Source organism: Myotis daubentonii, chromosome 3, assembly GCF_963259705.1.
Source record: "Myotis daubentonii chromosome 3, mMyoDau2.1, whole genome shotgun sequence".
Taxonomy (NCBI): Eukaryota; Metazoa; Chordata; class Mammalia; order Chiroptera; family Vespertilionidae; genus Myotis; species Myotis daubentonii.
In genome coordinates, this window is record NC_081842.1 from 188,088,529 (window position 1) to 188,109,232 (window position 20,704).

Here is a 20,704-nt window from a genome sequence, read left to right on the forward strand (position 1 = left end):
TGTGAAACAGAGGGAAGACTTTATTGTTGTTATTTTTGGTAAAATAAAGGAGGCAAACTAAAGCAGCGCTGGGGGGAAGCTGTGGTCTGGGTGCCACATGGCTCTTGGGCAGACTGTGGAAGGAACTGGGCCAGAATGAGGAGGGAGGGATTTTTGTCCCCGGCCATAAGGAGTGCTGGCTGGTATGGTCATGTCTGGCCCAGCTCTCCAGGGTGGAGACACCAAGGTTTTCCCAGGGTTCTGAGAATGCTGAACCTAGAATTCCTGGGCAAGGCTAGGATCCTGGGAGTGGGGAGGACTGGCCCTTGCCTTTGGGGGAGCTCAGTCTCTTCTTGGAAGATTCTTTACTTGTTTCAGCTTAGGTTGCCTGGCACTGGCTGTTCTCACCCCCTTAATGTGGTGGTTTATTGGAGCGAATGGGATAAGGAACGGGGCAGAAACAATGCTAACCCTGATCACAGCAGAGGAAGCCCTTCTCAAGAAAATGCTGTTGGGGCAGCTGGACGTGGGGCTGACTCCTGAGCTTATTCCCCAGGAGACACCTGAGTCTCTCAGCTCAGGTCTTGCTTTCATTCCACTGCCCCTTACCCTCAACTGCCCAGATGAATTGAAAACAGCCTGGTTCTTAAGAGTCAGCAAAGGCCCGCCTAGAGCTCTCCCTCTGCCTACGGAGGAGCCTGGCTCTGCAGCAGCTCCCCTGGGAGGCAGAGGTCTGGCTTCTAGTCCCAGCGCAGCCCCTGACTATGGCAGGCCCCTCCAGACCTCTATTTCCCCCATCTACTAGTATTTCATGACCCGGAGTGGATACAAGGAAATTATTGATTCTAAGCTCCTTCATTATTCACAGTCTATGAATCATTCATAATGATAACAATAATAGCTAATATTATGTGTCAGGTACAGTTCTAAATGCTTGATATACAATAGCTTGTTAAATCCAGTTTGTCTTTGGGTAGCTGCCTAGCTTCCTTCTTGGTGCCCAGTATCCCCCCTTTCACTGCTCTAGAATCTGTAAGGCCCTCCACTCCGCTGCCCCTTCTTCTGGCTCACCAGAGGAAGCCCAAGTCCAGCATTCTAAAGGTGGGCTCTGCTTGCACACCTCCTGTGAAAGGTCACTCACTACCTCCTCAATTGCTGGAGAGCTCGGACTCCTAGGAAGTTCAGATTCTGAGATTATAGTTGTTTTGAAATACACCATGGCCGTGAGGATAAATTAATCTCAGAAACGTGTGACCAAGGCCTGCTCCTTACAAGCCATCACAAAACTGCTTTGAGAAATTCAGAGAGATGCTTAGAGAAGACTAGACAGAGATAGAGAGGAAGGAGGAGACAGAAAAGCCCCCTCTCCCAATCCATAGGGCAAAACTTTGCATTAGAGAGTGCTGGGAGAGGCAATGTATTAGGGGCAGAGGGGCAGTTTGGGCAGCCAGGCTGTTGAAGCCTTTGTTTTCCTGGACCCATAAAGCTATTTGGAGCAGTGAAAAAGAAAGTGAGCCATTCTCCCCACCTTGGAGCAGAGCATCCACCTATTGAGTAAAGGCTGCCCCACCACCCCTGGCCCTCATGAATACTGCAGCCTTTTCTTTGAGGTTTCCTGCTGCCACTTTCCCTTCCCCTTCGCTGGGGAGCTGTATGTAGTGTAGTAAAGGGAGCCACAAGCACGGCTGGAGCTCCACCTGATTTGGGGGAGCCCTTCCTCCTGTGAGTTTCCCAGAGCCCTCCTCTCTGTGTTGGTTGCCATATGGAGGACATAGCAATTCTGAGCACTTGGATTGGAACATAGGCCTGAGTGGCTCAGGGGCAGCTGGTTATTGAGACATTCGAGGAACAGAGGGGAACAGGCCAGCATGGCCTCTGAGCACATGAAGCTTGATGGGCCCAGAAGGTGATGATGGGAGAGATCAGGATCCACAGGGGCCTCCAGGTTGGACTGAGAGATTCTGGAAGTGACTGAATACAGACGCGTGGGAGAAGAATCCCTCTCCAGCCTTCACCTACACGGGGAAATCTAGCAAAGCCCTGAATGTTCTCTAATGTTCCAGACATCCTTCCATCATACAGATGAGAAGACTGGGCTGAGAAGGGGAAAGGGAATTCATGTTTTTCAGGAGGATGATGGGAAGGAAGTCCAAGAGGCTCATAACAATCCTGAGTCAGGAAGAGACGGGATATTTACTTCTATTTCACAACAGAGGAAACGCAGAGTCAGGACCTGAATCAAACCCAACTCAGCATTCTCATTATCTCATCACACTTGCATCTTGGGAGAGGACCTGGGGTTGGCTGAAATATCAATATATTTGCAGTTAGTTTTTTTTCCAAGAAATGAGCTTTTAAGTCTTTTTATTTTGAACTACTGGGGGAATGCTTTACTAAAGGAGAAACTCTCATCGTGAAAGTATAGGCAGCCAAACCTTTTAAGAAATTTTACAGAATTAGCTCTCATTTTAGAAAAGACAGGCAGCCTATCCCCATACGTAAAAGACATTTTAAAAATTCCTTCTTGGCATGCAGAAGCTCTCGGTAAATGTTAATGACACCTGATGCTTCCTGGCCTCCTCCCTCCTGGCGCTTCCCAGGCTTCTCAAAGTTCACTCGAAAAGTTTGAGCTTCAAAGGAGCTAAGCCCCACCCACTTCCCCGCAATCTCCCCGCCCCTCTCAATCGCGCCTGCGCAGTTTACTCAGCTCGCCCCACCCTCTCCCTGGGCGTAGCCGGCAGGGCGCAGGCGCAGGTCCGCCCCCCGCGCTCCTCTGCGGTCGGGCCCGCCCCCTCGGGTCTAGCACCGCCTCTTCCGCGTCCTCAGCAGAGCGATCTGCTGGAGGGGGAGCGCGACCGGTTCCGTGGCGAGTCCGCTGAGGGGAAGACAAGACAGCGAGGTATCCCTGCGAGTGAAATGAGGTTTGGGGAGGGCGTGTCTGTGCGTGAGTTCATGCCCTGGGACGGAGAAATCAGGACCTTCAGAACGGTCCGAGGTCACGACCCGATTGTGCTGCGGCTGTCAGCCCAGGGGACGCTTTTTAAGGGTCCTCTCAGGGCTCCGTCCGTGAGGAGCTCGGGGTGCGGCGTGGGTCCCGGTCGGGCTTGGCCTGTGCCTCGGGTCGCGGCCGGGGTGTGGCAGGTGTCCGAGGTCGGAGCTCAGTCTGGGCCAATTGGAGACGGAGTCCTGCTAGCTATATGGCTGGGTTCGAGGCTCAGGCGGTCCCACATCATGAGTCATTTTCGTGTGAGGAATTTCTAATATCTTGGTCCTACATATTTTAAAGTTAACTGTTTTCATTGAAAAGCTCCTGACATGCGCGGTCGCTGTGCCTGGAGGAGAGAGCACAGTGCCGGTGCCATCTCCCCCCTGAGGGAGGGACTTTCCAGGCTACCTGTCCTCAGGTGGCCAGGAGCAGGACAGGGGCAGCGCTGGAAGTGCGAGGCGCTGGGTCGGGCGGTCCTGGGTTCAGACCTCAGCTCTGCACTTCTATCTGTGTGTCCTCGGGCAAGTCATTCCCCCTCGCAGCACCTTACTGTCTCCTGCATAAAAAGGGCAAAGTAGGGTCATTGGGAAAGGTGAATAGAATTCCGCGTGTCACCTAGCATGGGCACCTGTCATGAAATGGGTGTGATTTATGAGCTCGGTCATTTTGGACTGGGGCACTTTAGAGAGGCCCTGGGAGAGAGTTGAGGTGACCTAGGTCCTGACACCTCAGTGGGGTTTATAGGTGGCTCTGGGCTCTGACCTTGTAGGATGGGAAAGGAGCGAATGCTTGCTAGCCATTGCCCTTGTGCCAAGTGCCACGCTGGGCAGTTGTCTCACTGGCTCCTTAGCCCTTGGCCAGGTGCTTTCCGCCCCACTGCCCTTAGCTTCAGCCCCTCCCAAGAGAGCTAGGCTGGAAGTGATGTCAAGTGATGTCAAGGGCAGAGCGGCGGTTGGGTTTTTCTATGGAGCGGGGCCAGCTGAAGATTGGGGCCAACTTATCCCACGTCAGCTCTCCCCTTCCTGTGACCCAGAAGGATGGCTGGGTTCTTGACTTTGATTGGCAGGCCTGTTCCTCTAGTTCCCTAGAAGATTGTGAGGGCCAGAGGGCCTGGCAAGTGAGCACCTCCCGAGGTCGGACTGCATGAAGCTGGACCGTGGCAGAGAGAAGCAAGCTCTGTGAACGGGAGCGGTTGGGTTCCTGCACCTGCTTTTGCAGTGTGGTCTCCTGCTACGTGGTCTCATCGTAGTCTCCTAACTTGATTCCTTTTGCATCCTCTTTATGGGTGCCCGCATGATCTTCCTGCGACACTGTTCTCATCATTTTTTATCTCTGCTCAGAAACCTTGGTGGGCTTCGTTGCCTACTGTATAGAGCGGTGGTTCTCAACCTTCTGGCCCTTTAAATACAGTTCCTCATGTTGTGACCCAGCCATAAAATTATTTTCGTTGCTACTTCATAACTGTAATGTTGCTACTGTTATGAATCGTAATGTAAATATCTGATATGCAGGATGGTCTTAGGCGACCCCGGTGAAAGGGTCCTTCGACCGCCAGAGGGGTCGCGACCCACAGGTTGAGAACCGCTGGTATAGAGTTTGGACTCCTCAGCCTCATACACAAGTTCCTCTGTAATCTGTTCCAAAACTTCTCTCCTGTTTCCCCTTGTCTTGCTCCCTGTGACCCCGTCAAAACAAACTACCTTTTGCTGCCCACACCCTCCCTGAATGTTCCTTTGCTTGTATTCCCTCTTCCTGGAGTCCCCTCTTCCCTCTCATCTTTCAAGGTCCATGTGACCTGTCAGTGAAGCTTCCCTGGTGCCTCTGCTGGATTAGGTGTCCCCTTCCCGTCTTCTGTAGCAGAGGCCACAGCTCGACTATAACTCTGTTCGCTGTCTGCCTTCAGGTCTGTCACCCCGTATGTACTCTGAGTACATTGGTGGCAGGGGACCATGTCTGTTTCATCCCTCCTCTGCCTGGCACAGAGTAGGCCTCTGCAGTGTGTGTGGCTGAATGAGTCAGTGACATTTTTTATTTACTTGCTTTGGTTTTTGTTTTATGAGCTTTCAGGTTCAGAGTGGGCCTTTGTGTTTTTCCTTCAAGAGAAGATGTGCCCAAGGAGAGCCCGGTGTAGATGGATTATGCCCCAATTACAGGCATCAAAGGCAAGAAGGTGCAGGTATTCTGCACAAAAGAGGACGCTTCATTGCTGCTCTTGTTTTCAGGCTCTTGTCTTGCCTTCCCAGTAAGTTTTGTTGGAAAGGAGGTGGTGCTCTGTCCAGGGACCTGCACTGCGTATGATATATATAGCTCACAAAGGGGAAAGTGCACAGGTGGTTTACTAATCGGGTTGCCCTGTCCTTGGCTCTTCCCATCTGGGAACCAGCAGTACACATTCACATGTTCCCTTGCAAACAGCTTCAGCATATGGAACAGAAGGCTCTTTGTTGTTCACAAGCAACTATACATCGTTGAAGGTAGAAGGAGCATGGGAATCATCTGGTTCTATCTCTCTACTTTTACAGATTGGGAAAGACCTAGAGGGCAGAGGACTCGATCAAGATTGCACAGGGAACCAGTCAGTGGTGGGAATAGTGCTGGAAGTGAAAAGTCCTGGCTCTTTGTTTTTTCCAGTCCGCTACATTGTTAATATATCTAACATTTATTGAGCGCTTACTATGTGGCAGATGTTGTTTTAAGTGCTTTATATGTAACATTTCAAAACTCTGTTTTATAGATTTGGAAACTAAAGCAGGTAGAAATAATCCAGATCTACTTTAGGATCCACAACCCTGGTTTTTAATATGGTTTTAATGGTAGTCATGTCCTAACCAGTTGGGGGCAACAGTTCACCAAAGAGCTTGCTCCCACATCACCCTACTCTGTGAATGAGTGCCGTCCTCCCAGCAATGTCTATCCATACCCTGGAGGGATTCTTGAAAGGAGTCCAGAGTGTGTTGAGAAAATGGTTAAAGGAACAAAGTGTGCTGTGACATGGGTATTAGTGGATCTTAGTTTAGGAACATTAGAATTAAAATTGCATGTCTAGCCCTGACCTGTTTGGCTCAGTGGATAAAGCGTCAGCCTGCAGACTGAAGGGTCCCGGGTTTGATTCCGGTCAAGGGCATGTACTTTGGTTGCAGGTATACCCCCAGTGGGAGGTGTGCAGGAGGCAGCTGATCGATGTTTCTCTCTCATCGATGATGTTTCTAACTCTCTATCCCTCTCCCTTCCTCTCTGTAAAAAAATCAATAAAATATATTTTTTTAAAAATTGCATGTCTTGCCCTAGCTGGCTTGGCTCAGTGGATAAAGCGTCGGCCTGCGGACTGAAGGGTCCCAGGTTCGATTCCGGTTAAGGGCACATGCCTGGGTTGTGGGTTCAATCCCCAGTGGGGGGTGTGCAGGAGGCAGCCGATCAATGATTCTCTCTTGTCATTGATGTTTCTATCTCTTTCTCCTTCTCCCTTACTCTCTGAAATCAATAAAGAAATATATATATATATATATATATATATATATATATATATATATATATATATATATAAATTGCATGTCTAGCAAATCAGGCAGTAAATGTAGAACTTTAGAGTAAACTCACTCCAGGATCCTCTCTGTAAAGATTCGAAGTCAAGATTCAATTCAATAAATAAATATTGAGGTCTTGCTATGTACAAGACCCTGGTATTGAGAAATATACACAGGAACACCTCATATTTCCTGTCCTGTATAAGTAATTTTCTTCTTAGAGCCTTCTCCCTCGTGTAGTTGGGAAGATAGATAAGTACATAAATAACTGAAATCAGGCTGACTATGGTAAATGTAGTAAAAAATGTAAACAAAGTGGGAGTTTGGAAGAAGGAAAAATCAATCCCAACACGAACAAAGGGGGTCTAGAGGAGGATTCCTAAAGGTGGAAAATTTATGGTGGGCCTTGGAGGAAGTTAATTCCTGTGAGAAGGAGCAGTTTGAATCGTGGCCTAGAGGTGGAAATGAATGTGTGTGTATGTGTGTGTGTGTGTGTGTGTGCGTGTGTGTGTTGGGGGAGAGGAATGGAGTTGGTGAGGTGATGAGGAGTGGAAATAAGTTGAAATGGTGCTTTGTGCTCAAAATGTAGAGAAGGGATTGGGGAGACGAACACTAACATTTACCGAGTGTCTGCTCTGTTTTACGGCTTGCAATATGTTAGATGCTTTACACACTATAATTTAGTTAATCCTCATAACCCTGTAATATGGGGATATTTATCTCCAATTTAAAGATGAAGTAACCAAACCTCAGAAAGATTAAAGTGACTTGCCCAAGGTCAGGTGGCTAGTAGGTAGCAGAACTTGGTCCACACTTATGAGTATTAGATTCAAAGACCCATGTCCTTTTTTCCATTGTGCTGCAAGGCTCTGCAGGCCATGACTAGGACTCTGTTTATTGTGGCTGCAGAATGGAGGCCAGACTAGAGCAAAGCAGGTCCCAGAATGGGGTCATTGATGAGGAGGCTGTTGACATAGTTCAGTTCAGGCTTAAACTGTTAACCACTGACCTACTATGGAAAATGCCTGGTCTAGGGCTGCTTGATTGGCTTAATATGTGAGCATTATGGCAGCTCCTGCAGTACCATAAATCAGTGTATTGCCATTCTTAGCTAGTAGGATCTTAGAATCCATTTATAGAGACTTCTGGCACCCTTATAGTTCAGACATAGTTTCTAATGTGAGATTAACAGTTCATTACAAAAGTACCTAGGGGGGGACTGATTTGGCACATAGTTTTCCTTCATTTTCTCACCCTCAAATTAGACAAGAATCTATAATGGAGGAAAGAGGACTACACTTGGAGTCAAAAGGCTGGCATTCAAGCCCTGATTCTGCTCATTATAACCTGTGAGTCCTCAATGTCAGCTTCTTTCTCTGTAATATGGGGGGTATTTTGGTTCACTTCTGAAATCTCTTCTCTTGCTAATGCCATTCATGTGTTACATTGTTCTTCCTGACTTGGGGCAGTATAAGTAAGTAGCTGAGAATATGAACCTGGATCCAGAGACTCAAGTGTTTAAATTCTAGCCTCTCATCCTTCTTATATAGAGATATAGTAGTTAGGTATATAGACTCTAGAGCAGTGGTTCTCAACCTTCCTAATGCCGCAACCCTTTAATACAGTTCCTCATGTTGTGGTGACCCCCAATTTCATTGTTACAAATTGAACATAATTAAAGCATAGTGATTAATCACAAAAACTATATGTAATTATATATGTGTTTTCCGATAGTCTTAGGCGACCCCTGTGAAAGGGTCGTTTGACCCCCAAAGAGGTCGCGACCCACAGGTTGAGAACCGCTGCTCTAGAGCAAGCATATCAAACTTGTGGCTGGCAGGGCCCGCATGCCTCATTTATTAAAGTCATATTGTCTCTAGAGTTATATTGCCTCTAGAGTCATATTGCCTGAGTTTTAGTCCAGGCTCTATCACTTGCTAGCTATGTGACTCGGGCAAGTTATTTAACCTTCTTGGGTCTTAGTTTATTCCTTTGTAGAATAGGGATACAAATATTGTCTATATCATGGGGTTATTATGAGGATTCAGATAAGTTATGTTAACCACTTAGCACAGTGTCTGGCACATAGTAGGTGTTCAATGAATATTAGCTTTAATAGTAATAATATGAATAATCGTTATTACTGTCCAGTTAGATATTGTTTTTATAGAAAGTATATATATATTAGGGCATTATCCCTGTCTTACTGTGATATTGTTGCCTTCTCTTTCTTTCCATTGCCCCATCAGGAAACTTTGAAATGCTAGATTGTTCCATCACAGGATTGCAAAGCATGACATGAAAAAAAGTGCCTGTAGGAAAAGGGTCAATAAAAAGTCTTTGGCTTGCCCTAGCCAGCTTGGCTCAGTGGATAGAGCATTAGCCTGTGGACTGAAAGGTCATGGGTTGGATTCCGGTCAAGGGCATATGCCTGAGTTGCGGGCTCGATCCCCAGTTGGGGGCTTGCAGGAAGCAGCCAATCAATAATTCTCTCTTATCATTGATGTTTCTCTCTCTCCCTCTCCCTTCTTCTCTGAAATCAATAAAAATATATTGGGGAAAAAAGTCTTTGGCTCATTAGAAAATCTTACCTGACTTGTGTCTTTCCCACCTCTCTCCATAGTAAACAGAAACAGAGCAGCATATTTATTCCCTTTTGCACAGCCTTCAAAAGAAGTGCTAAGTAAGACACTCCAATTCTCTTGCCAAAAAGTACAATAACAGTGTCTCTGGAAAAGTGGTGCCTAATTTGGTTTTCCTCTCTCTCCTCCTTAAACCCCCCTGGCATTAACTTAAGCCATTTCTTCTTGTTCCATTTTCCATGAATATGGAAAAGTTTCTTCTGATTATAAAGGGAGGATGAGGTCAAGATTTTCTCATGAGAACCTTTTGTGGACTTAAAGCCAAAATCGAGTTAGGTCTCATCTTCTCTTCTCCGGGCTAAACAGCCCTGGTTTCTTTTACCTTACTCTTAAAACCTATTTTCCGTTGCTTGGATCTCATTGGTCATGCTTCTTTTCTTTCTCTTCGGTTTTTCTACTTCTTGGCTATAACCCAGACTATACTTAGTCTGCTAATAAAAGTCCAACTAAAACACTTTAAGGAAAGAGTAACTTTAGGTGTTTCCATTCATTTATTCCTATTTATTAAGTGTTTGCCGTGTGCCAGGCCCTGTGCTAGGTATAGGCGACCAGAAAGAAATCAGAAATAGTCTCTGCCCTGTCCCTAACTCACAGTCTAGGGGGAGATGTGCAATAAAATGTTATAGGTGATTGAATTATGTACACGTGTGGGTGCCGGGGTCCAACCCCAGCGGGTCCAGGGGTCCCCAAAGGTGTGGACGGAGTCGGCGAAGAAGGAATGACACGGGGACAGTGTTCAGTTGATCAGCAACCTAGCCAGGATCTCTAGCCCGGATCTCCAGAGAGGTTCTGCTTCGGATCTCCAGCGAGGTTCTGTAGCCATGTTCCCTCACTAGGTTCTCCAGCCAGGTTCTGTCCAGGCTCTCCAGTCAGGTTCAGTGTCCAGGTTCCAGTCAGGTTCTCCTGCCAATCTCTGTAGTCAGGTTCAGTCCAGGATCCCTTGCCATGTTCTCCCGCTAGGCTCTGTCTCTAGGCTCCGAGGCCAGTCCCTCTCCAGGATCCTCCGGCATGCTCTCTCCAGCGAAGTTCTTCTGTCTCTAGGCTCCGTGTAGGCTCTGTCTTCTTGATTCTGTTCTAAGTTCTGAGTGTTTCTGTCTTGTTACAACTGTATTTATACCAGTTGATTCAATCCTATCAATCTCTATTACAAAGGTTAGGGTGTTTCTTATCTCCATTCCAGGGAGAAAAGATTATGTAGTTTAAGCATGATTGTTCGTAGTTAAAGGGATTAATTACCCGCCTGGCACTTAGTTGAGGGGTTTTATTCCCTCCCTAACTTCAGGGGAAAATCCCTACCTGGGGAAAACAACCTTTCTCAGAGACCTTGGTTAAAACACATCGTGCCAAGAAGGTGAGCAAACATATTAAGAACAGTATGCCATATATGCCAGGTCCCTTGAAACAGCAAGCATGGACCGGCTCCCGGCATGTGGGAAGCTGGAAATTGTTGAGGGCAGTTCCATAGAAACAGTCTATTTTGCCTGGACTGTCGGTCAAGACTTCAGTAGAGGAGTAGTAAGACATAATGCAGGATGGATGGTCTGGGGCAAGTTTGTGGAGGCCCTCAGTGACAGCACAGGAGCTTAGGATCCCAGGAGCAGTGGACACTCATTGGAGGTGTTGGAGCGAGGAAGTGAAAGGCTCAAATCTGGCTTTTTGGACCAAGGACAGAGATACCACAAGCCTTAGTTTTATCTGCTCACCCTTGATGTTTTCTGTCTTGAAAGTGATATGATGTAGGTCCATTGCCCATTTTTTGATTGAGTTATTTATCTTCCTTTTGTTAAGTTGTATGAGTTCCCTGTAAATAAGCGGTTCTCAACCTGTGGGTCGCAACCCCTTTGGGGGTCGAACGACCCTTTCACAGGGGTTGCCTAAGACCATCGGAAAACATATATAATTACATATTGTTTTTGTGATTAATCACTAGGCTTTAATTATGTTCAATTTGTAACAATGAAATTGGGGGTCACCACAACATGAGGAACTGTATTAAAGGGTTGCGGCATTAGGAAGGTTGAGAACCACTGCTGTAAATGTTGGAGATTAAACCCTTATTGATGATAACATTGGCAAATATGTTCTCCCATGCAGTGGGCTTTCTTGTTGTTTTGTTGATGGTTTCTTTTGCTGTGCAAAATAAATAAATTTTACTTACTGCATGGTTTTCCTTATGAGCCTCTCTGCTATTATATTCTGTAGAAATGTGCTCCCCCGTTTAAGTAACTGTCTTAGGCATGCCAGGCAGTCCAGCTAATCCTGGCTGCCTAACTGAATACTGAAATCTCTGACTGACTCCTTGCTCTGGAAATAGATAATGGCAATCTAAAGCAATCTAAAAGTCTGAAGGAGAGGCAGCATGAAAATTAGCAAACCTAATTGCAAATTTATTTATTTTGGTGTAGTCCCATTTGTTTATTTTCTTTTTAGTTTCCATTGCCCTAGGAGCTGTATCGGTGAAGAAATTGCTTCGGCATATGTCTGAGATTTTGCTGCCTGTGGATTATTTTTATGATTTCCCATCTTATGTTTAAGTCCTTTATCCATTTTGAGTTTATTTTTGTGGATGGTGTAAGTTGGTGGTCTAGTTTAATTTTTTTTTCATGTATCTGTCCAATTTTCCCTGCACCATTTATTGAAGAGACTGTCTTGACTCCATTGTATGTTCTTGCTGCCTTCATCAAATATTAATTGAGCATAGTGGTTTGGGTCGATTTCTGGGTTCTCTGTTGTATTCCATTGATACTTTTTGAAAGAAGACATAAAGAAGGCCAAGAGATATATGAAAACATGCTCAAAGTCACTAATCATCTGAGCGATGCAAATCAAAATGACAGTGCAGTACCATCTCACACCTGTCAAAATGGCTATCATCAACAAATCAACAAACGACAAGTGCTGGAGAGGATGTGGAGAAAAAGTAACCTTCCTGCACTGCTGGTGGGGATGCAGACTGGTGCAGCCACTGTGGAGAACAGTATGGCATTTCCTCAAAAAACTAAAAATGGAACTGCCATTTGACCCAGTGATCTCACTTCTAGGAATATATCCCAAGAAACCAGAAACACCAGTCAGAAAGGATATATGCACCCCTCTGTTCATAGCAGCACAATTTACAATAGCTAAGATTTGGAAACAGCTTAAGTGTCCATCAGCAGATGAGTGTATTAAAAAGCTGTGGTATATCTACATAATGGAATACTACACTGTGGTAAAAAAGAAGGAATTCTTACCATTTGCAACAGCATGGATGGAACTGGAGAGCATTATGCTAAGCAAAATAAACCAGTCAGAGAAAGATAAATATCACATGATCTCACTCATTTATGGAATATAATGAACAACATAAACTGATGAACAAAAACAGATCCAGAGACAAAGAAGCATCGATCAGACTGTCAAACCTCAGAGGGAAGGTAGGGGAGGGTGGGGGTAAGTGGGAGAGATCAACCGAAGGACTTGTATGCATGCATATAAGCTAACCAATGGACACAGACAACAGGCGGGTGAGGGCATGAGTGGGGGGATAGGGGGCAATGGGGGGAAAAGGACACATATGTAATCCTTAATCAATAAAGAAAAAAATAAAATGGTTACACCTTGAAAAAAAGAAAGTGATATGATTGAACCCCTATTTATATACTTGGTGTGTTTTTGTTGTTGTTTTGCTCTGAAACTTCTACAGAAAAACTAGTTCTTAAGCTCTGGAGAAATTTCATTCCCTATACAGCAAAAACTTTATGAAGAATTGAGAGAGAATTGGGTGTCCAACCTATATAAGACCCAGTGGCAGGCCAATCTGTGTAGGTTTGATCTGGCCACATTCACCCTTCCCCAGCCCTATGTCAAGAAGAATACAAGAATGAGGAGAGGATTTCAGGGCTCATCTGGGTATTTGGTAAGAAATGTTAAGAAGATGCAGGCATTGTCAGAGTCATGTTCTCGCTGGGGAGGAAGAAAGGCCCAAAGGAATTTGGAATGTTGCCAGAAGGAATCAGGACCAACCAAGCACTTGGAACCTGTATCATGTATCTGAAAACTTCCAAATTCTATCTCTTTGCCTTTGTACTTTGCTAACAGTTTATTCCTACATGATGCCCAGTTGTGGTTTACAGAGGACTTTCCAAGGCCACAATCTGGCAAGCTATATCCCAAGTTTGAATAATAGTTACTATTTATTGAGCACCTACTCTATGCCAGGCATTGTGCCGTGAACTGGATATATATTAGCTCATTTAATTCTCACAGCAACTCTGTGTTATAGATGTTATTGTCCCTATTTTATAGATGATGAGAGGGGTTGAGCATTATGTCCAGGGTTACTTCATTAGTATACGGTAAGGCCAGAATCTGAATCTAGATCCTAATGGCTCGAAAGCCCATTGAAAACCCATGTGCTTCCTACCTCCCCAGCCCTACTGTGGCTCTAAACAGCAGAATAACACAAAATCTATAAAGGAATTCTAAGGGTTGTTTTTACTGTAGACCTACATGTGTGTGCATGTGTGTGGGGGGGTGGTATATGTGTGTATGTAGAGGAATAGAATTGTAAGGAGGGGAAATAAGCTGGGTTGGCAAACTTGACTATAGGCCATTTCTGGATCACTACCAGTTTTCATATAGACCATAGGTAAAAATGTGTTTTATGTTTTTAAATGGTTGGGGGAAGGGGGAATCAAAAGAATATTAATATTTTGTGACATGAAAATTCAAATTTCAAGCAGTTAGTTACCTACAAGGGAGCGCCCATATGACCGTCAGCTGATTTCTCAATAGAAACTTTGCAGGCCAGAAAGGAATGGCAAGAAATATTCAAAGTGATGAATAGCAAGAACCTACAACCAAGATTACTCTACCCAACAAAGATATCATTTAGAATTGAAGGTCAGATACAGAGGTTCACAGACAAGAAAAAGCTAAAGGAGTTCATCACCACCAAACCAATATTACATGAAATGTTGAAGGGTATTCTTTAAGAAGAGGAAGAAAAAGGTAAAAATATGAACAATAAAATGGCAATAAATACATATCTATCAACAAATGAAACTAAAAATCAAAATAAGCAAGAAATCTAATGAACAAAATAAACCGATGAATAAAATAGAATCAGAGGAATGGAAACATGGAACAGACTAATGAATCTCAGAAAGAAGGGGCGAAGTGGGTGTGGGAAGAGATTAACCAAAGATCTTATATGTATACTAGTATATGCATTACCTATGGACACAGACCTAAGGCCTGGGGTGGGGCGGGAATGAGGTAGAGGGGAATAATGGGGGGAGGGGAAGGGGACATTTGTAATCTCAATAATAAAGAGCTTTTAAAAAAGAAAAATTCAAGTTTCAGTATCCATAAATATTTATTGACATATAGGCATAATCATCTATTTACGTGTTGTCTATGGTGGCTTTTTCTCTATAAAGGCAAAATTAAATAGTTGTGACAGAGACCATCTAACACAGAAAGTCTAAAATAGTTACTACCCGCTCCTTTACAGAACAAATTTGCCAACCCCTACTATAGGCAATAAGAAGGCAGGAACACGGGGGTTTAATATTGTGACAAGACTAAAGGCAAAGAGTTGAAGTTCAAGGCTGTCTCTGGAAGTGTGTGGCCCACAAGGAGAGAGCTTCTTTGGGCCCTGGAAATAGTTTCATTGAGTCACAGAGATTTGTTCAGGAATAAAAGGCACAAGTAGGAGGGGTTATTCTATGTGCTAACATTCTCTGTTGCACAATAAACAAATATTTCATGGATAAAGTAATTCATTCAGATATTTACTAGTCATGTGTGTGTGTGTGTGTGCATGTGTGTGTGCGCCAGATACTGTGTTAGATGCTGGAAATACATAGATGAAAAAGATATGTCTGTGCCTTTGAGGAGTTTGTAGCCTAGTGGGAGAGCCACATAAGCATGTGTATAGCTAGCTCTAAGTATTTTAGTAGTATACTGTGGGTTTGATTAAATGCTGGATGAAGTAATTTGTGATGGACCCTGAAGAAAGAATAGGTGCTATTCTTCAAAGAGCTACATAACAGGCTGAGGGAAAGCCTGACAGTGTGAGTATTTGGAGCTTATAAGATTGCGAAAGAAAGAGACATTAGAAATGATTTAAAGGTTCTGTTGCTGGGTGACTGGCAGGATGATATAATCTGATAGAGAAGAAGGGAAAGGAGGAAGGAGGCGGTGGGTGGGGTTGGGGTGAGTTCAGTTTGGGACACATGATTTGAGGAAATGGCGAAACACATCTGGCTTCCAGTTAGAAAACCTTTTTAGAAAGTTTGGCACAAGATTCCCAGAATTCAGATTGAAATTGCTTTTCCAGAGCTTTTTCGTTGGAAAAAGGGGGAAGTACACATTCAAGTTGTCGAGAAATTCACAAATCTACTTTGACACATGATAGCTAGAGCTATGAGATTAAAAATAACAGTGGACAGACCATGAAGCCATCACATAGAAAACTAGCAATAATTATGCATTTGACATAAAACCTTGTTCCTGTTCATGCCACCTGCTGCTCTCAGAATCTAGTTTATCTTTCAGCCTCTAGACTTGGACAATAGAGAAATATCAGCTTTTACCTTCCACGTGAGATTCCTCAGCAAGAAGAGGTGTCCCTATCTGTCATCTAGGTCTAGTTTTGCCTTTTTGGTTCTAGAATCCCACAGTGGAAACAGAATTTGAAAACTTTTACTCAGACACTTGTTAAATCTTCAAATGCTTAATCTCAACATTTGCAAATGCTCAAATGTCTGATTTTAAAGACTGGAGAAGTCTGTGATTGCTTTATGTATATCTACTTGCTGATGTAATGCATAGGTTTGGGGAAAACTTAGGTTGATCGTTATCTTCTCTGGTTCTTTTAAAGAAGTCAGCATTTTAAAAAATATATTTTTATTGATTCAGAGAGGAAGAGAAAGGGAGAGAGAGATAGAAACATCAATGATGAGTGAGAATCATTGATCGGCTGCCTCCTGCATGCCCCGCACTGGGGATCCAGCCTGCAACCCAGGTATGTGCCCTTGACCAGAATCAAACCCAGGACCCTTCAGTCCACAAGCCAATGCTCTACCCACTGAGCAAAACCGGCCAGGGCAAAAAAGTCAGCATTTTGATATCCTTTCTATTTCTGCTTTTTAAAGATTTTCATGGCAGACCTGATGAAGCAGAAGCAGAAGCTGAACTGAAGCAGAGAACTGAAGAATGTGTGCTACCTGCAGAGACCATTGAAACACTTCCTGCGGCTGGAAGACAGCAACCCCCTGTCAGAAGCATTATTTTATCTGGAATTTCAGGTTTACAGAGGATTTGCTTTCTAAAAATTGAGCAAACCTATAGGTAAGATTGGCTATACATTTTACTTAGACTTTTAGATTGCTTTAGATTGCCATTCTCTATTTCCAGAGGAAGGAGTCAGTCAGAGATTTCAGTATTCAGTTAGGCAGCCAGGATTAGCTGGACTGCCTGGCATGCCTAAGACAGTTACTTAAACGGGGGAGCACATTTCTACCAGAATATAATAGCAGAGAGGCTCATAAGGAAAACCATGCAGTAAGTAAAATTTATTTATTTTACTTTTCATTATAAAACAACTATATCAAATCAAATAAAATACAACAGCAGTATAAAAAATAAAATTTTGTACTCATTCAATTTCATTCTCCCAAAGTAACCATTGTTAAAATAACTCGAGATGTATCTTTTCAGTTCTTTTTTTTAACTTAGAAGTGACATATATGATGACCTTTTGAAGTGTTCTGTATAACATTCTAACCTGAGTTTCTATCATGCCTGGCAAGTTATAAATAATGCCTCATTTGTAGATTGGGTCAGATGATATCTAGGTGAGAATGGTCTTAGCCTGATCTGTGAGTTTTCATGCGTTGCTGCTATGTCACCCTTCATCTGAAGCTTCCCAGTAGTACACTGTCTTCCATGGCTCCCCATCCCCAATAAGCTTCCCTTCCTGAATTCTCCCCTTCTTTGAAGGTCCTACTGCTCTTAGGGTTCTCTGACTTTGGTTAATAAACATACATTGAGTCCTCCTCTGTGCCTGGCTCCATACTAGGCAGTGGGGGTAGAGAGATTAGACACAGAGGGAGAGTAGTCTTTGACTCCATCTCCAGTTGTTCAGCAGGACCAGTTCTGCTTCTTTCTCTTCTTTTCTACACCTTCCTTAGTTATAGGCCTTCCTTGCCTTCCCCAGGTTGTCACAAATGGCAAGATTTCATTCTTTTTATGGCTGAATCATATTCCATTGTGTGTGTGTGCTAATCATTCATCAATGGACTTTAGGTTGTTTCCATATCTTGGCTATTATACTGGTAAATAATGTAAATATTGCATTGAACACGGAGATGCATATACTTTTTCAAGTTAGTGTTTTGTTTTCTTTGGATAAATACCCAGAAGTGGGGTTGCTGGATCATATGGTAATTCCATTTTCCTGTTTGCCACGTCTTAAACACACACTTTCTTTACCCCTCTTGCCCTTTTTCTTGTCATTCCTTCCACCAGGAGATGCAGTGACAGTTCTTGAAGGCTGCTTGTGATCCCAGTATCAGAGCAGGGGAAGAAGATGGGCCTGAATCTAGACCTTTTGCCTCTGAGAATCTTACTATCCCAGCCCATTTCAAGGCCTGCTGTGAATCACCACCTTGCTGGCACCTTAGCAGGCTGCATACTTCTTTTACTGTAGTTGAGTGGGACACTGCAATCTGCATAATGCTGTCCAGCCTTACTACACACAGGACTCTTGGGGAAAACCTGTGACATGCCTTTGCCCCTGGAATCACACTTATAGACTGTCCTTTGATCGAGCTGATTTCACAGCTACCTCCTCTTATCCATCATGTGTTAAATTTGACTAGCTTCTGTTTGAATGTACCCCTTCCTTGACCTTGTCCCCTATGTAGTAATGATATTATCAGAAACCAAATAAGCCAACTATTAGGTCTGGCAGAAAAAGAATGTAACCTTGTACCTGATACAAGAACTGCCATGAAATAATGTGGTTGGACTGGTTTGTAGTTCTTCCTACATAATATGCCAAAACACAAAATACAAAGCTATCTCAGAGCAAGAAAAAACTTCTGATAAATTAGGTTTCAGATTAATACAATAATGATAAAGTGGCTATAATATACTCCTTTTATGTGAGAGCAGTGATGATCAACCTTTTTGACATCATAGCACACATAGAAAATTATATTGTTTAGCCTGATGAAAGTATCATACCTCATTCATAGCATACCAGTAGGGAATATCTGTGTTAAAGTTTCTAAATAAATGCATTCTTGTTGATGTCTGGCTAACTCTGACTGGCTACCCTCTTCTGCTTTTCAGTATTAAGGTTTAAATATAGTGTAATAATTTAAAGTTTGAATTCTAAGCCAGACTATCTAGATTTAAATCCTAGCTCTGCCACCACTAGCTATGTGACCCTGGGCAAATTACTTCATCCCCTTGTACTTCAGTTTCTTCAGCTGTAAAATGTGCAAATAATGATACTTACCTCATAGAGTTGTGAAGATTACATAAGTTATAGTACATGTAAAATGTGGTATTTGTAAATTGCTTAGAACATTACCTGGCATATGGTAAGCACCATATAAGCGTGTGTGTCCTATAACTACTTGTAGTAGTAGTGTTTACTTTAATTGCTGTTTTACTGCTTCAGAGAAGTAAATGTTATGGGCTCAGTCTCCCCAGGCTCCTCCTGATTGCCTCCTCCTCTGCCTCACATTTCTTAGTCTTGGGCTGTTCCTTAAGAGTGTCCATCCCCCTTACTTTCATTGCCTCAGTTTCATTCTCTCAGTTTCCATTTGCTTGGGGGCCCTCAGCCAGCTGATGACTGAGAAAACTGCTGAATTGATCATTATACTCATCAGCTTGCTCTCACTGCTATTGCTTCTCTAGAATTCTCTGTGACTTTCTAGAGAAGGAAGTAAATCTTAAAGAATGTGAAGAGGAGTGAATCCTAGATCTTGAAAAGAACTCTAGAGTGGTTGGGAGCGGAGCATGAGCTGAGTTAGCCGAACTGTTAGCCAGCAAAGTCTCCTTTTTGGTGGGAAAATGATCACCTGATATCACATACCAGATGTAGGAGCTGGTCAGTTCCCTATAGGCTCTGCCAAAATATGGAGCAGACCTGGTGACTTTGGGGGCGTTGTGGCTCATAAGACTTCGTAGAGAAATGACAGTTCTTTCAGAAGGTGGGCCTTAGGGTTAGCTTTGGGGAGAACAGTGGGTCAGTACTTTCATGTCAGCAACATCTTTTGCCTTTCTAGTCCCCCTGGGTAAGACTCTTCATCTGCTCTGTGAGTTCTCTGGGCTCTCCCTGTGCAGGAGCCAGGTTGGTTGTTGAATCTGTATCTTTAACAGCTGTTACCATAGGAGTACAATCAATACTTGTTGACTAACAGATTTTATAAAGAAGGGAGAACTTGCTTTACTACTCTTATTTTTTAAATATATTTTTATTGATTTCAGAGTGGAAGGGGGAGATAGAAATATCAATGATGAGAGAGAATCATTGATTTGCTGTCTCCTGCACACCCCCTGCTGGGGATCGAGCCTGCTACTCAGGCATGTGCCCTGAATGGAATCCAACCATGACCTCCTGGTTCATAGGTTGATGCTCAACCACTGAGCCACACCGGCTGGGCCCTACTCTTATTTTAATGGAGAAAACAAGATAAACTTACGTCTAGGACTAGACACATTCATTATGATTGACGATGATGATAATACTCTGATGGTGAGACTGCACATACTCTGCCTCTGCTCACTCCTTTGGCTGATTTGCCATCACTCCCCCACATACCCTCTGCTCCAGCACTAATCGGCCATGCTGCCTCTCCTTCAGGCCTTAGCACGTGCTCTTCCTCTGTCTCTCTCCCCAGCCCCATCTTGGCCAGTTCCCACTCCTCCTTCAGGTGCCAGCTTAGCTATCCCTTCCTGTAGTTACCAGACTGAGTTAGATGCCTTTCTTCTGCTCCACACCACTTGGTACTCCCTGTCACAGCACTTGTCCCACTGTATTGAAATTGTTTTACATGTCAGTGGATTTAAATTCCATAAGGGCAGAGACTATGTCTTCTCTTGTGTTTTCACTGTCTAGCACTGGACAGTTAGTAGGTGCTTAATCAATACAGTATGTGTGTAATAGGTTCTTATTTGATCCTCATAACAGCCTCGTGATATAAGCAGCCTAGGCCTTACTGTGACCTCATTTTGTTTATGAAGACGCTGGTAGTCAGAGAAGCTAAGCAACTTGCCAAAGCTCATGCAGAGAGCTAGAATTTAACCTGGTGTCTCTCAGGCTTGAATTTTCAGTGCATTGTTTTGCTTTTACAATATTTTTTTCTTTTAAAAAATAGCACTTAAAAAGATAAGAATTGAAGTAGCATTTGTTGTTTGTCAAGATTATAAAAATATCTTCAGGTTGGCACCAATATTCCTGAAATGTTTTTTCTTCACCAAATGTTGAATTTCAATACAGAGAAATCTAGATATGATTTTTTAAAATGTATAATCAGCTTCAAAATTTCAATGTGCATTGGAGGAAATTT

General features: G+C 43.7%; 1 protein-coding gene across 4 annotated transcripts in view; it reads left to right on the forward strand.

Annotated features, from left to right (window-relative positions):
- The first annotated feature begins 2,738 nt into the window (after window positions 1–2,738).
- MKNK1 (MAPK interacting serine/threonine kinase 1) overlaps window positions 2,739–20,704 on the forward strand; it is a 45,012-nt gene continuing 27,046 nt past the window's right edge. For 3 of the 4 annotated variants that reach the window (XM_059689689.1, XM_059689692.1, XM_059689690.1), the window contains exons 1-2: window positions 2,739–2,878; window positions 16,274–16,469. The gene's annotated coding sequence lies outside the window, so the exon portion shown is untranslated. The remainder of the gene's footprint in view (window positions 2,879–16,273; window positions 16,470–20,704) is intronic. The other variant, XM_059689693.1, reaches the window with a different exon arrangement.